At 34.0% G+C, this 16,541-nt stretch overlaps 1 protein-coding gene and 1 pseudogene across 2 annotated transcripts in view; both read left to right on the top strand.

Annotated features, from left to right (window-relative positions):
• Positions 1-16,541, top strand: part of LOC143247927 (solute carrier family 23 member 1-like) — a 190,113-nt gene that overhangs the window by 86,265 nt on the left and 87,307 nt on the right. The gene's annotated exons all lie outside the window — the stretch shown is intronic.
• Positions 1-16,541, top strand: part of LOC143247869 (solute carrier family 23 member 1-like) — a 108,407-nt pseudogene that overhangs the window by 76,666 nt on the left and 15,200 nt on the right. Inside the window, exons 5-7 of the transcript XR_013026734.1 lie at positions 11,303-11,356; positions 12,779-12,851; positions 15,387-15,543. The product of XR_013026734.1 is annotated as a solute carrier family 23 member 1-like (transcript). The remainder of the gene's footprint in view (positions 1-11,302; positions 11,357-12,778; positions 12,852-15,386; positions 15,544-16,541) is intronic.

Genomic DNA, 16,541 nt, shown 5'->3' with positions numbered 1-16,541 from the left:
GTGCTCTTCTTCCAAAATCTTGGAAATATTAATATTCCTGTTTGTAGATACAGTAGAGAAATAGGATGGAAGATAAAACAACTTCCGTTTTTCAAGCTTTTTCCAGTGGGTATATACTTAAAATACAGTTCAAACACATTTCACTTATAAATAAACACGCACCAAAGTTTAATGTTAAAAAAATGTTTTCAAAATAATTGAATGTCAGTAAGAAATATTTTGCTGTAAGTTTAGAAAAAGAAAACCCTTAAACAATTAAATAAAGCCAACTGTTATTGCTTTAAATAATAAGATAAAAGAAAGTCGAAACCTCAACGAAAGTATTATGAAATAAATAAAACAAAGTAATGATATACATGTTTCGATTTAATATATGAAATAAATATTACAGTACATTTCAAAATAAATAACTTTAAATTTGTTTTATTTTTATGTATCACGTATTTGTATCATTACAACTGTAATGTTTAAATTATTTTAATTCTTTTAACTAAAGAGTTAATGCCTATTTTACATTGACTGTGAACTTTTGATGTGTAACATATTCAGTAAGCATTATTACTGCGTTTAGGTCTAAGCCAAATGCAACTTACATCACACAGTCACAGCTAATATACAAATGCTTTGTGGTTTATTTGAGACATTTATAATAAAAGTGTAGTTATCATAACAAATTACTGTAAGCCTACTTTCAGGTCTTACTTACCAAAGTTACTTCGTGGGTTGTTTGCTTCATATTAACTGCTGCAGGTGTAAATTAGGTTTTAATTTTGGTTTGTTTTGAATTTCGTGCAAAGCTACACAAGGACTACTTGCTCTAGTTGTCCATAGCTAAGCAATGTAAAACTAGAGGGAAGGCAGCTAATCATCATCTTCTGGGCTACAATTTTACAAACAAATAATGGGATTGATAGTCATATTCTAACGCCTTCACGGCTGAAAGAACGAGCATGTTTGGTATGGCGGAGATTAAAATCCGCAACCCTCAAATTACGCGTGGAGTGTTTTAACCACCTGGCCATGCCAGGCTGTAAATTATGGACGGATAGCGCAGGTGACCCTTGTGTATATTATTGGCCGATCACTCCTTTCAGAAATTTCTTCTTCTTAAGAAATGTTTTTATTTTGAAAATTACCATAGGCGGTAATTTTGTCCCATCAGCAAAGCACGTTAAGACTACAGTGTAACGTTGTTTCTGGAATTTCATTGGTTACCTAATTACAGTGAGTGGAGCCAATAACGAATGATATTGGAGCCAATATTGATTCCATCTCTGTCTCAATACGACACGTTCTGCTTTACTACAGAACGCCAATGATCACACACAACATGCATGCTGACGCTGAAACGAGACTAAGAAATCATATTGAAGAAACTTGTCACTTCTTAAAAATGGCTTCGGCTTATTGGGCGGTAATAAGCAAAATCCCTCATTTTCAGAGCTGAAAATTAGCCTCGGCTTATTCGGCGATTCGGCTTATTAACCGGAAAATACGGTAAATCTTTTTTTTTTCTTTTTTTGTCTCCAGTTAACTGTACAAATTATCAATGAGATATCTATGCTCTACTGACAACTGGTATCGAAACTCATGTTTTAATATTATTTGTCCTCAAAGCTACTGCTGAACCATTTAACTTTCGTCTCTGATTTAACAATTAATTTAATGTTAGCTCTTTTAAAACAACAAAATATAAATAAATTATAAATTCAATATATCCTAATTCATACAAGCGCTTTGTTGTTGAAATTCAAGAATACTCAATTTACTGATCATAAATAAAAAAAAAAAAGACAAAAGAAGATACGTCTGAACTTAGACGATGAATAAATTTAGAATAATTAAAGTAAAGTTTCTCTTGAACTGCTTGGCTCCAGAGTATTACAAGTTTAAGGCAGAGTGAGGTTTAATTCTAATGTCATTACAGAATATGATTACATGTGCTTTTCAAGAAAGTAATTTTTTCCCTCAAAATCTGGCTGAAACCCAATGCTAGAATTCTTTATCATAAAGGATTTCATCTGTTGAGTGCATTATGGTTTTCTAAATACAACCACTTGAATTTTGGGTGGATTGACAGATCAAGCAGAGGTCACTTCCACTGTTTATTTTAAACAGCCGAGTTTGTCAGATAGACGCATAATTTTTAAATATATTATCGGGATAAGACAAAACTTACGTTCAGAGAAATTACTTTGCAACGATAGAAGTTGTTTGTTATTAGCACAAAATGCTATCTATATGTGCTCTGCCCATAACGGGTATCGAAACCCGTATTTTGCGTAGTAAGTCCGCAGTCATGCTGCTGTGTGTGGGTGCTAACGTATTAAGCTGTAAAGAGAAGATGGTGAAACTTCATTCCTTCTTTTAAAACCTGCTATAACCAAATGGAATGACGTGTGTAGGTGTGTTTGTACAGGCAGAATTTTAATTTTAAACGTTTCAACCTTTACATTAAGGTTCTCAACACAACTGCATGCTGAACCTCCAACACTTGAAACATTGTGAACTTTATCTGGTTTGGTATTTGTGTGTTTAACGAGTTATCTTTAAATATATTACTACATGTGTAGCTTCTAACAGCTTTGTTTATTTTAAAAGAAAGTCACACTAAATTACCTGCTGTGTCTTCTGTGGGTAATCGTACCCCAAATTGCCTCAGCTACCTGGCAATGCCGGGCCATTTGTTATGTTTTTATCACAAAAAAAAAACACACGTAATTCTATACCTATACTCATAATGGTTATGTAAGCAATTTCGTTCACATAAATATTTTACTGAAACTTTTTAATCACATGTTCACGTGCTGTATAGTGGCTTTAGGTCAATTACAGTTATTACCCAGCATGGGCAATTAATTAATGGGGATACCAACTTTAAAAGGTTTTTGAACCTGAACTCGAAATCGTCTTGTTGACGTGGAACCAAAACTTTGTCTTTAAGCTAGTACTTCCTGTCCTTCTGTTTAGTCACAAACAGTTCAACCCTTACTACTGAACAATCATCAACTTGTTTATTTCGAGACACATATGGAAGTTTTAATATAATCATTATTACTTTAAATTTAATGAACGTGGCCAAGTTCTCGAATTGTAATCCGAGAGTCGCAGAATTCGAATCCCCGTCACACAAAGTCTGCTCGCCCTTTCAGCCGTGGGAGCGTTATTATATGATGGTCTATCCCACTAGTCGTTTGTAAAAGAGTAGCCCAAGAGTTGGCGGTAAGTGGTGATGACTAGCTGCCTTCCCTCAGTCTTACACTGCTAAATTAGGGACGGATGACGCAGATAGCCATCGTGAAGCTTTGCGCGAAATTCAGAAACAAACAATCCCTCGCAGATAAGGAAATTCACAGGCGGGGTTGAAGGAGAACGTCTGTTCAGTCTTCTAGAAGCACAGAGATTTATCTATAGAGTCACACCGCCATAAACCGTGTTTCGAGCACAAATAGCATATTGTGTAACTTTGTGCTCAATTCCAAACCAAACGATTTTCTAAACACCCCCTGTTTGGCAGAACCCACAACCCTCATCTTGTGCTTTTATACTTTATACAACATGATACGTTCAGTTTTTATCGTTGTTTTATGTCCCCTGGTTAACTGATGTGCGCCTGATGCGCATCCACAGAACTCAGAAGTAGGTGTATATCCTGAAATAAAACTACAATACAATAGACGTTTAATAACATTTTTACAAACATCACAACTTTCTCACGCTATTTTTTGTTGAAAGGGCAATGTGCAAGGGTATTTTACTTTAGTTGACATAAATGTATTGAACTAAAATGTAAAATTGAAGTTCGCTTACTTGGTTACTATTGTGAAAGATTTTTTTTTTCGTTACAACATAACATATATGACTTTATGTTATGTTTTCAAGTAAAAATAAACTGATAGCTCAAATCATCTCTTGACAGATTTGAAATAAAATTACAGTTTTAAAGAAGTCGAGCCATTTAAACTGATATATTAACCACGCCCTAGGTCTCATAGATCACTTTAATTCCGTCTAAAAGAATTTCAAATTGGGGGTAAGCTGGTAGAGATCACGATGAAACGTTCGGTATCGCTGGCGCAGAAAAGTGTAGGAAATAAAAAAGAGAAAAATAAGAGAAGATGTCATAGATTATTTTGCCCTAAACACGTCTGAAGGAATATCAAGTGACTCGGCTCGTGAGAATTATCTCTTGCTACTAATATGCGAAGCTGTTTTTATATATATACTATTTATATTTTAGTATACATCTTATGCTCCGTCCAGCTTAAAGCAGTAAACGTAACTTTACAATAGTGCCCAAAATTATTTAACCTTGCACTGATTAGCGACGATATATCGTAGTTGGGAGGTTATATTTTGGACTTTTCCACCTCGAACAATAATTTTGTCTGGTATGCAGACTATTGCTATTTGCCAAAGTGTTTACATTAAAAAAAGTAAAAGAAAAATACTGATCAATCGAATTCTCCGATAAATATACTAAGACTTCTAAAGTAATGAATGAACTGTTATTATCAGTTGGAAAACTACACGGTGATATATTTTTGTCGAAAGGCTTATTTTAGCAGAATTGAGTTTACCTAAAAGAATGGTTTAGTATCGCTAATAAACTATATATTTCCTTTCCAGTGTAACAAACTTAATAACTAGCTAAAAGTATCTAGTATCTAATCATAAATAAGTAAAGAAAAAACAGTAAATTGGATGGCGGCTGTTTAAACGTTGCAGAACATTTCTATATATTTATTTGATAAACTCACCAAAATTATGTTAATATATTAGCTGATAAAACTAAGTCAAATAACACTGAATATGTTAACATTCGTAAAAATAGTCGCGTAATAATTCGAGTATGGGACTCTTAATCATTCTAACGACGATTGTTTTTAAGAGTAAGTGTGAATTCTTTTGATGAAGTTGTTTCAGCTAGAATTAAGGGAGTGCACATGTTTCATTATTCAGCCTGTTGATTTCATTTTGACTTGGCATGGCCCATTGATTCGGGCACTGGGCTCATCAACTGAAGATCGTGGCCTCGAATCCCATCACACCAAACATGCTTACCTTTTCAACCGCCCTATTCGTTGGAAAAAGAGTAACTCAATAGTTGGCGGTGGGTGGTTATGACAAGCTTCCTTCCTTCTTTTATTACAGTGCTAAATTTGGGACGGCTAGCGCAGATAGCCCCCGTGAAGCTTTGCGCAAAATCAAAAACGAAGAAACAAACGACTGATAGAGAAATAGTTTCGTCATTTCGGATGATTACGTTGTTCCACCTGTTATCTTTACGGATCAAGAACGCAGCTACCTAAACATGTGCACCTCATTATTAGTACATTCAACAGGTACATTTACGTTGGAAGGATCATTTATGCACAGTTATCTAGGGCTGTGTTCGACATAACCCATCTTCTTCTGAACCTGTTATATCTTGGAGTGAACATTAAAAGTTCTTTTACCATGGTGCGGGACAAACCAGTTTACGAACTTAAGGTAATTTTAGAAAGTTTTATTCATCTATATGAACAGTCACTTGTATTAAACCTTTACTTGATGTGGTATAACTAACATTATAACTTGACCCGCCCTTTTGTTTTATAACACTACAGTAATAAACTATCCAATGTACATATAAATTATATCTTTACAAGTTATTTCAACCTTTTCTAACTTGTTTTTTTCGCAAATAGTCATAATATTATTGAAATATCGTTTGATTTTTGTCAATCAATTTTGGATGTTTAGAGACATTTAAGCATTAATTAAGTTTAAAGACTCTTAAAAACTTCAATGGTTATTTGAAAAAAATATTGAGGTTTTAATATCAACGAAGTTTTTATTCACAGTTTTATTCAGAACACAGTTTCGAGACTTATATTAATAAAATGCCTTTATGTCGTTAAAATCAAAATTGGGTTTTACAAATTCATTATATTTTTGTGTTACAAATATTTCGTGTATGTATATCGGATATTACATCGAAACTCGTATTATAAAACAACCTCAAAACCTCATTAGAAGCAAGACTTCTGTATAAAACACTTAATTTTTTCGATGACCTAGCTTACACAAAAAGTCAAAAGTTCTGATATTTTCAGGCCTCTGTCAGGAATATGCTACATATGACACAATGTTTTTGGATTTTTTTCTTCAAAACCTCGAAGGAGAAATTATTTAATTATTTAAATATATATATTCATATATATTTATATATTTATATATTCACAACCTCACATATCTCTAATTCAAAACCATCATTCAATATTATAATCCATATTGTTGTAAAAACTGACTTGTTTAGCTCTTGTAGGAGGTATCAAGGTAAGAAAGCTTTGTTCTCTTAATTATTATAAATGTTTTCGAATAACAGAAACCGGCCCACACTACATTATATAATCTGTTAGTAACAATCACACACGGAATCTGATATACATTTTTTTCATAGATCAACAAAAGTATCAGTAAGATAAAATACAGCGCTATTTGGATCAATGAACACGGGAACAGCATAACACAAACTTTATAACTAAGTTTAAGAAATATCATCTGGTTAATAAAATCATGTATGTTTCGATCGTAAAGGTGCCAAAGTTTAAAGGATAAAAAAGAAATTTTATATAGAAAAGAAACTCCTTATAAAGGAAATTGTTGGAATAATAATATTTTAGTAATTGTACGTGGCAAACAAATTTTTCTTCCAATTACAACAATTGATACATCTGTTTAAAATGTATTTGAATGATCTTCAGAAATATTTACACACATATAGAAGACAACCTTTACCATTTAAGCAACTCAACTTATTCAAAATTTAATCATTTCGGGTGACCACACTCGTCACTGATTACATTAAAAGTGAAATTTAAAAAGTATTCTAGTAGATATAAAGTACGTTTTCTAAATAACCTGAGAACTAGATTTTCTAGGTTTAAAACAATATAATAAGAATGCATTCCGATATGCATTATACACAGACTTAACAATTATTGATTGGTTACGAAGGCAACAATTGATATGTTGCCTGATATTACAATATAATAGTTGTTTCATTCTACCTCTACCTTATTTGTTTTATGTTTTAGTAAATTATCGTTTTCACACGGTATGTTTAGTTTACATCCCAGAACCTACTTGTAAAACTTTAAGTGTAACTTTTGATTAAAGATTTTTATCTCGTTTTTAATAATCAGAACTAAAATAATAAGACATAGAAATAGTTAATTTTCAAAATGAAATAACCCATCATCATGAGCATATCAATAAAGGTATTAACCTTCCAGCTTCGGCACTTACTTCGTGTTGTGAGGAGATTTGGGTAATCTATTTAATTTTTGTGGTTACTGTTGTTGTTTTCTCCTATTTCCATATAACGTGATATGATGTAAATCAATTAAAATTTTTCTTCTAATATTGTTTTCTGGCTATTTTACAAAATACCTTTGTGACGAATAACGAATTCTAATATTTATTAAGTAACTATGAAGGAAATTTTAATTTATAGAATTTGTAGCATATGACATAGTTGGTTTACAGAACATGAGAGCAGACATTTCAGTTGCTTCCATCTCATTTCGTAGTAGTGATTTTTATTCAATTAAAAAGTAAGAAATGTAAATTATTATGAAAAATTAAAACCAACTGTATGTACCACGTTTTCTGAAGTTGTTAAAACAACGTACGTTTATTAATATTGAGAATCTCTTGATTTTATGTTTTACCATAATATTGCGGCTAGAAGAAGCAGAAACCTGGCAAATATTTCAGTTTAGGTTTTAACTGGCCCCTAGCAGGAGCTCTGGACAGATTCAACTGGAAGGGAACGCCAAGAAATTTACTTTTGCTTCACCCTATTCGTGATTGGATATTAGGTTAAACCATGTTAAGAAAAAAAACGTATGTGTGTATAAATACGAACATTATTTACACATCCATTCACAAACAAATTGTTGTTATCATCTATCATCGGCAAGCGGCGGAGAAAAGACCAACAACAGGCTCCAGCACGTGAATATCACAAAATCTTCGACCAATACAGGTCTTATGGTCCTTTAGGGCGACTTCGGATCTGCATATCCTATGTCAAGAATTTGTTTGGAGGAACCCCGTTAAAACCTATTGTTACTCCCCAGACTCGATCTATCCGGAGAGAACCCGAGCTATGTACCTGAAATTAAAATTAAGAATGTTGATGTTTAGTATACTTTCGGCTAAAATTTGGTTAGTACACTATATGCTACGAATTTTGTAAGGAGACTGATGGGTGCGCCATATGGTGGGTATTTTGGCTGACGTTGAAAATTGTTTTGTTTTTGTGTTTCTTGTGTTGGCTGTTTGATAATATATTCTGGATAAATTCTGGATTATTTCACTAGGTTTTAGTAATGTCCGTATTGAATCTAAGTAGTTTGAGGGAGTATACCTTGAAAAACGATATGCCATTCGGATTACTCGGTATTGTAATGTTTCTACTTTTTGCATGAGGTCATTTGACATGTTTCACGTGATAATGCATTAATATTCAATGAGTGGTCTGATACAATCTTTATAAGTGGTTGTAATGGTAGGCCTAGCATCCTTTGTGAATGCCTCCTATAAGTTTCGGGAAAGTAATACTTTGGTTGACAGATTTTTAAATTTTGCTAACGTGATTCCTACAGCGCAAAGACCGATTGAAGGTAACATCGAGTAGTTTTATAAATTTAGTGTATTTTATATCGGTGTGTGGTAGGGTTAGTTGTATTTGGATTAGTTTCTTTTTTTCTGTTTTAACAACTCGGTGAAATATAATTGCCTGTGTTTAGTTAGGATATAGAGCTACACACTACCTATTACACCATTAGATTATGTGATTGAGCAAAGCTTGAAATACACTGAATAACTGTGTGTGGATTTTGAGTTCATATAGTTTGAAAATCAATTCATTATGCTAAATGTAGCCCAATGATCACCTAGTTAGATCAACAGAAACTGTATTTCAATTATTTAACCACAAACATATGACAGTTGCAGTATTTCTTGATGTTAAAAAAACATTCAACAGCTTTTGTGATAGTGGAACAAGTTCTTATTGGTTTTTATATAAAATAAGAGCCTGTTCGCGATTATCTTTTCAATACGTTTTCCAGTCAAGTTGAGGAGACTTATTTTCTTCTAATTTATCAGAGTTTGTAAGTCTGTAGTTGTTATCGGAATGACTATTATAATTCTTCTTTTCCAGTAGGGGGGGTAACCTGTTTTAAGTGATGGGCAGTTATTTTGGTTTTTCGATATTTGTGTTTTGTTTATTTTGAACTTCGCGTAAACTTGCACAAGACATATCTGCGCTAGTCGTCCCTAATTTAGCAGTGTAAGACTAGAGGGAAGGCAACTAATCATCATCAGCCACCACCAACTCTTGAGCTACTCTTTTTCCCAACGAATAGCATGATTTACCGTCACATTATAACGCTCCCACTGCTGAAAAGGCGAGCATGTTTGGTGTGACGGGGATTCAAACCAATGACACTAAGATTATGAGTCGAGCGCCTTAACCACGTGGCCTTGCAAGGCTTGCTTGTCGATATCTAATTTTACTTGGCAAATTAAATCGGGCGTGTTGTATTGTTACAGGTGTGTTTTATTGTGTGTGTGTGTTTTCTTAGAGCAAAACGATATTTGGCTATTTGCCGAATCCACCAATTGGAATCGAACAATGATGGGAGGCTTGGGATTTGGAAGGCTGACGCAAGATACTGGGTAAATAGTTCTGCTTTAGTAAAATCAGTTGAGACACTAATGGCTTTATAGTTTGGTATTTTTGCTTTCATCGTTAGATAGGCAGAAATCTTCCCGGTTAATATCATGCTGCCGTGTTATTAATGGTTTTATTGTCTTATTTTCCCATTAATTATTGTTTTAGTGTGGCAGTTTTGCATAATAATAAATTGGAATCTTTCTGTTACGTGCGAATGGATCTCGGGAGTTAGTTTCTGCGACTTAAATTTAAGTTATATTATCTCACATAGGGATACAGTCGAGGTTGCGGATTTTAGTAGAAGTTATGGGAAAAGCTAAATTATCAATCGTGTGCTCATTGGGTGTGATAAAATCTATTTCAACGGGAGACAAGTTGAGATATGTGCTGAACATTTCCAAATTTGTCCGTGAAAAGTTACAGAAAAGGGGAGGGATTCACGTGAATTGGTTGTTCGTGATTCCCTCCTATGTTAGCTAATTCGCAGAAATTAGAAATATATAGCAAAATGTTTGGGGTAAGTATTACCAAATCAAGAATGTCTGTCTTGAGTCATCTATATGGGTATGTGTGGGCATGTTATCATCTATAACCACAAGGTCGGTTTCTTCTATAAATTTATTTATAATTATCTCCTTCCTGTTTGTTTTCCTACATGGAAAGTTGGTATACTTTGAGTTTAAATCACTTAAGATAAATGTAGTATTTCTACATAGAAATTGTTGAAATATACTCGTATCTGACGCCGTCCGAGGGGATGCAGAAAACACAGCTAACGTGAACGCTATTGTATTAGCAGGCTTAAAGTGGCAAACTAGAATTTCGTTATTACTTTCTCTAATAGTTTCATCATGTGTTACGGTCATGTCACTTTTGTATAATACCGCGGTTCCTCTCCTATTTTGATTTAAGGCTTGAGATAACAGTACATCCAGTTAATCTGAATTCGTTGTTTCTATTCAGATATGTTTTGTTTATAAAATGATATCAATACCATGTTCGTGCAAACCCTGTAGAGTACAAACTTCTTGTTGTGTAAGCCTCCTTGTATATTAACGTGTAAAATCGAAACCACAACTCGCCTGAACTTGTCGATTTTACTGTTATACCTGCTTCCTACGCAGTCCTTCAAGGCTGCGGAGTTTCCGATCAGCTCAAATAAGCTGTATCTTGGCAAAAGTAGATGTAGGACTTCCGCCATATTGTAGATCTTTCAACGCTGCCACTACTATGTCGGTGACAAAGGCGACAATGTTTCTGCTACTGATCCTATAAAGTTAGTAAAACATGTGTTAATTTATAATAAAGATGATATGAACCCAATTTTTTATCTTATGTAAAAACAGCCAAAGATTGATCATATGAAAATAAGATTGGCTACTAAGCTTTTAAGCATGGACCTCTTAATAAACAACTGAAATTTGAATACTGTCAATACAAAAGTAACTTGTTTATATATATATATATAATACGAATGAGCTGAAAGAAACCAAATAGGTTTCGATTTTTTTCACTTTAAATATTAAAATGCTTGTGTGTGTATATATTTATCTATATCTTTACACGTAGATAGAACAAAACGTCGTAGAAAACGAAATGCTGAACGAAATCGACGAGCCGAAGGTAAGAGACTTTGTGTAAGAATTTCGTAACAAATGAATAGGTTATTTTAGGTTAATAAGTACTTTATAAAGAAAAAAGCCTCCAATGGCTCAGCGGTATGTCTGCGGACTTACAACGCTAAAAACCAAGTTTCAATACCCGTCGTGGGCAGAACACAGATAGCCCATTCAGTAGCTTTGGGCTTAATTCAAACAACAACAGAAATAAAGAAACATGTAAGAATAGAACTAGAGTATTATAGAATATCCAATAATATAAGAATAAATAAATGTTTTAAAACTTTTTCAGAATATATATATTTTGTAGTTTCTCAAAATGTTTCTTAATACGTTGGTTTTACATGTTATCTAAAAAATTAGCTCAACATCACACTAAATCTACAGTAATATTTGGTTAAGTTACTTTGACAGTTTATCTATATTCCCCGTGAAAATGAATCTGTTTGAGTGAAGTGTAACGTGACTATAAATGAATTGAACAAAACAAATAAATTAACTTTCGTGCTAACCGTATGGTTCTCTTCATGACAAAGTGGATTAAAACTTATATTCTATTACATAGTCTAACGTATGTTGTAATGGCTATCGGGTTAGTTATAATTGCTCTTTCCATGTAAAAAATAAATGAATAAAATAATTTTATTGAAAAATCGCGTAATATCTATTGTTGCTTTGTTTGTTATTAAACACAAAACTGGGTTGTGCATTGTCATTGGTGAAGGCACTTTACTCTCAAATTAGGGTCGCAGGTTCAATTCCGGTCACAACAAACGTGATCAATTTTTCAATTGTTGGGCGTTATAAACTCGCGGTTAATCTAATGTTATACTGCAAAATATGATACCGCGCCCACGGTTAAAACATCGAGTATGTTTGGTGCGACTGATAATCGAACCTGCGACACTTGCATAACGAGTCAAACGCCTTAACCACATGCCCCCCCCCCTCTGTCAACGTACCCACCCAACAAAGGAATAAGAAAAAGTCTACACAGTAGCATAGTGTACTCACCACAGGTATCGAAACCCCGGCTATAAGCATTATCAACTTTTAGACTTACCGCTGAACTACTGAGAAGTGGACAAATGTCAAAATTACACACACTTCTTAATACGAATCTTAAACCAAATTTATGTAGCAATATAAAACGTAAGAGTTGCCTACATTAATTTATTATGTTTTGTCCTAAAGAATATATTATGATATCAACAAAGGTTTAGTTATAACACAAAAACACGTCTAGATACTACCCTAATTCCACCTAATTTAGTGTAATATACCTCTGAAGGACATTCAGTGTAAATATGAAGGAAATTTCCGGCTCCTTACGCTGAGCAGCACTATGTCTACAAAAATTAAGTAGGAAGTAATTAAACAAACAATTATCTGCCTTATAAACCATCTGTTATTTTTCAACATGAAGGTTTCTATTGTGGACATCAAAGACGAAGACAGAGTCAAGGGTGACATCTTATACTCTGTGGATGAAGTTCCTCGTTGGTACCTGTGTATTCTACTTGGGATTCAGGTGAGAACATGGAGTTTATTGTCGAATTTTACTATTCGTATTTTCTAAGTCAGTAATATGTTACACCTTATATATTTATATAATATCTTACATTATTTTAATATTATTATTTTGCATTAAACTGTCAAGAACTTTATTTTCAAAACTTATTTTCACCTAGTATTCTTACCACTAGTCCTCATTAATGATTAGTTTGATGTCTAAATGAAGTTAAACTTCATATTTTCTCCTATTTTCCTTTACATGAGGGCTAATTTTGATCTTTTATTTGATTTTGTTCAAGATTACAACGTGTCGCACAAATTTTCGTTCAGAACGAAATGTTTTCTTTTGAGTTTTAACATTAGATACGATCTGAAACAGTAACTCTCAACTGTAGAAAAATACGTTTTTGAGACAAAAATATTTATGTTTATGGAGCATAACATATTGAATGATGATACTTTGCTCGTTGATATATACAATTAAATGTTTGTATGTAAAAGTACACGGAATATCATAATAATCAACCTAACCTCATTTAACAGGTCTTGAAGGTCAGAATTACACAAATACGGAGTATGTCAGTAATACATTAAAGATACAGTCATGTGAAAAGTCAGAACACCCTAAGAAAGCATGTATTTTTCTAACATTTTTGGCTATATAGATATTTAATCTTAAATTTAACAATACTGAGAGATTATAGGAATCTAACTAAACAATTAAAACTAAAAAAAGACTTTTCAAGATCTTCTGTAAATGTATTTCTAAAAAAAATGAATATTCTAACTGAGGAAAAGTTAGGATGTCCCCACATTTATTCCCTGTTAAAATGGCTCAGCTGACACACAGGTGTATTACACCAGGTGCACACGATTAGAACATCGTTACTCAGCATTTCGAATGAGGTTTGTCCTCTTTAAACCTTAGACATTTAGTTTGGTGTGTTCCTGACTGTTGAAATGAGAGCGAGCACCATGGTGAGAGAAAGAGAGCTGTCTGAGGCCTTCAGTAAGAAAATTGTAGCAGCTAATGAGTCTGGTGAGGGATTTAAAAAGATTTCAAAAGATTTTGAAGTCAGCCATTCCACTGTCCGGAAAATAGTAAACAAGTGGAGGGCTTTCAAAACAACTGCCAATATGACCAGGTCTGGTTGTCCAAGCAAGTTCATCCCGAGAGCAGACCACAAGATGCTGAAAGAAGTCTCCAAACACCCTAACATGTCATCACGGGACCTACAGCAGGCTTTGGCTACTGTTGATGTGAAAGTGCATGCTTCTACAATCAGAAAGAGACTGCACAATTTTAACTTGCATGGGAGGTGTGCAAGGAGGAAACCTTTGCTCTATAAGAGAAACATCAAGACCAGACTAAAGTTTTCCAGAGAGAATGTAGACAAAAACCAGGACTTTTGGAATAATGTTCTTTAGACAGTCCAAAATCGAATTATTTGGACACCAGAACAGAGGACATATTTGGCGTAAACCAAATAAAGTATTCCAAGAAAAGAACCTTATACTAACTGTCAAGCATGGAGATGGAAGTGTCATGATTTGGGGCTGCTTTGCTGCAGTAGGACCGGAACAGCTCACAATCATAGAATCCATCATGAATTCTACTGTGTATCAGACGGCGGTTGAGGATGAAATGAGACCATCTGTACGAAAATTAAAGCTGAAGCGGAACTACACCCCTGCAACACGACAATGACCCAAAACATACTAGTAAATCCACCAAGGACTGGCTGAAAACTAAGAAATGGAGAGTTCTGGAATGCCCGAGTCAAGGCACAGATCTTAATCTCATTGAGATGCTCTGGGGTGACTCGAAAAGAGCTGCACATGCAAGAAACCCCTCAAACATCCCACAGCTGAAAGAATTCTGCATTGAGGAGTGGGACAAACTTTCTTCAGACCGGTGTCAGAGACTGGCAGATGGCTACAACAAGCGTCTGACTGCAGTTATTTCAGCCGAAGAGGTTAACACTACCCATTAGGAGTTAGGGTGTCCTAACTTTTAGCTCAGTTAGAATATGCATTTTTGCAGAATTACATTTACAGAAGATCTTGAGAAGTTTTGATATGAGATTCCTCTGTGTATTCTTAATGTCATAGTTTAAATCACGTAAATGGGCAAAGCACCATTCGAATCTGAAACGTGACACGCGTAAAACTTTTTGTCTTGTCCTAAGTTAATACATTTCTTCTTGTGTGCTTTATTTGGCTCAACTATAAACACATCACTAATATTTCAAATCACAGATAGCGGTGAAATTCACAGAAATTATTCAGTTGCACCTTATAAAATTCTTTTTTATTCAGTTATATTGTCCACTAAATAGAATGGAAGAATAAATTATTATGGTTAATGTTACATATTGCTGAAACACTAATATAGAAACAGTTTAGTTTCCTTCTTTAGTGTTTAATAAAAACATCTTACACTTATTTAGAACGTATTTCAAGTGGTATTTGATTAAAACATGAAAACTAAACTGTATTTATTGGTTTTACATTAATAGCAATTCCTGATGATGTTCGGGTCGACTTTGGCATATTCTTACTTAGTCACACAAAGCTCTGCATCCAAGAAACCGACCCGGCGAGGGGCTACATAACATCAACAATATTTTTTGTGTCAGGTTTAGGAACCCTAATCCAGTCAACTTTCGGTACAAGGTAAGAGCGAATTTCATCCATCTAAGCTTAAAGGCTTAAAAGTGGGGAATATTTTCAATATCATGTTACTGTAATCCGTGATGACGAGAAAACATACTTGTAGAGAAAACTATATTTGTAAAAGCGGCTGGTATGAGTAGAAAGCACTATATTAGGAGCGAACAACGTTACGACCTTCTTCGGTCATCGTCAGGTTCACAAAGAGAGAAAGAGGTAACTCACAGAATGCTGATCCCATGTTTGAAGGCGGCTGTTCAATTGTGTGAAGGTGCCTTTTTTTTATTTATTTAGTGTTGTTCACACGTTTTCTAACACTGCAACTCAAATAAACAAAACATAGCTGTAGAGAACACCCACACACTTAAAGAAACAAACATAAACAAACGTAAAATTAAAGAAGCCTTACTTATACAACAACTCAAGCTAAAAAATAAACCAATACAAAGGAACACCTTTATACCTATATTAATAAATATAATCCAACATCTAAACACGCCCTCTACATTCCTACACTCAATTACACAACATCTTTCAAACATGTGGTCAGCTATCGGTGAGCTACCTTTTTCTTTCTTTATGAACCTGACGATGACCGAAGAAGGTCGAAAGGTTGGTCGCTCCTCAATATAGTGCTTTCTTTATCCATATCAGCCGTTTCCATGCATGTATGTATATAAAACTGTAATATTCTGAAATGATAACCATGTTACGTATTTACATTGACGTACATTATCGCAACAATATGTAACAAACCTTTTTTTTTCTTTGTTATAAATCAACAGCTTAATATTTTGTTTGTACAGAATGTGTAAACGAAGAATGTTGTAAAGTCTATTTTAGAATTGTAAAACTGTGAAAACAACAGCTAGACACGGTATTCACTGCTATTTCCATTATTATAGAATAGTGGGATATGACCGTCTCACTCATAAAACAAACCAACGACAAAGTGAAGTTATAGCTGACGTATACTGGTCACTAGGCCACACCCGTTCAAC

Source organism: Tachypleus tridentatus, chromosome 3, assembly GCF_004210375.1.
Source record: "Tachypleus tridentatus isolate NWPU-2018 chromosome 3, ASM421037v1, whole genome shotgun sequence".
Classification (NCBI taxonomy): domain Eukaryota; kingdom Metazoa; phylum Arthropoda; class Merostomata; order Xiphosura; family Limulidae; genus Tachypleus; species Tachypleus tridentatus.
Note: the sequence above shows the minus strand (reverse complement) of the source record. Positions and strands in the feature narration are given on the sequence as shown.